The following is a 1,171-nucleotide window of genomic DNA, read 5'->3' on the forward strand; positions in this document are numbered from 1 at the left end:
CTGCATTGTACGTTTTTGAAAGCTAAAATCTGAGTCCACCCCCTCTGTTTAAAGTTGGTAACCAACCATAAACAGATCATAATCATGTTTTAATATTTCTTTCTTTGATAAAGTTGGCAATATTGATTCAGACAAATCATGCAGCTTAGTTGAGTCACAGTATGAGTAACTGTTGACATTAAGGAAAGCATCCTGCCTGATGATACATTTTGCAGCCAGTAGATTTATTTATTTTAATTTCTCTTGGTGTCTAATAACTATTATAGTTTTTTTTTTTTTTTTTTTTACAGTGTTTGAGCTCTTTTTAGCTTTCTGCTGCCCGTAACAACACTGACACCAACACTAGGCCAGGAGGTGCCACTGAGTCATCTTCTGCAATTTCTATTTTTTAATATGAACTAATAAAAACTAATAAGTGAACATATTGTTCCTTTAAAGGCAGTCTACCAGAAAAGGAAGACAAACAGGTATTCTGATAGCCAGTGACTAAAATAATGAGTGTTGACTTAAGCAGCCTAACTGCCCAAAGGTAAACAGCACGCTCTGTTTAAACACCCAACATTAAACAGGATGTGCCTCCTTACGCTGCCTGTGCTTTAATGAAATGCTGCTAGTTCGCATGGTACGCCCCTCCATTAAAGGAAACCACAGAAAGAGCAGGTGGTGTTAGCATCTAATGTTCCCCAAAGACCTTTTAGGTGGTAATTAGATGCTGGCTGGCCAGCAAGGCCTCACTGTAGTATGAAAGCTTCACTGTAGTATAAACCAAGCTGGAAATGTGCGTCGGGCACATTAATTAATTTTGTTTCTTTTTTCTTTCCCTTTTAGTGTTGTATAGACCTTAGTTGAGTCACTTCAATTTTAGAGTTGATAATTAACTCTTTTTCTTTTGTAAATGATTCGATTACGTTAATTGGTTGTGATATTGGTCCGCCTATAAGTAGGCTGGGTTTTTCTCTCTCTCTCTCTCTCTCCATTCGGACCTTCTGATCGAGCCACCGTCACAGAGAGAGCGTCCAGATGCGATGCGCACGTCTCCTGCCTCTCATCCATTCGAAGCCGGCGTTTCGGGGGTCTGTAAACGATCTTTTTTTTATTCAGCCTTCAGAGTGGGAAGATTTTGAAACGCCGTTTTCGCGTTTCCATCTTTAAGCTCTTACACGCATGCGTC

This window comes from Cyprinodon variegatus, unplaced genomic scaffold (assembly GCF_000732505.1).
Source record: "Cyprinodon variegatus isolate N-32 unplaced genomic scaffold, C_variegatus-1.0 Scaffold1114, whole genome shotgun sequence".
NCBI classification, from domain to species: domain Eukaryota; kingdom Metazoa; phylum Chordata; class Actinopteri; order Cyprinodontiformes; family Cyprinodontidae; genus Cyprinodon; species Cyprinodon variegatus.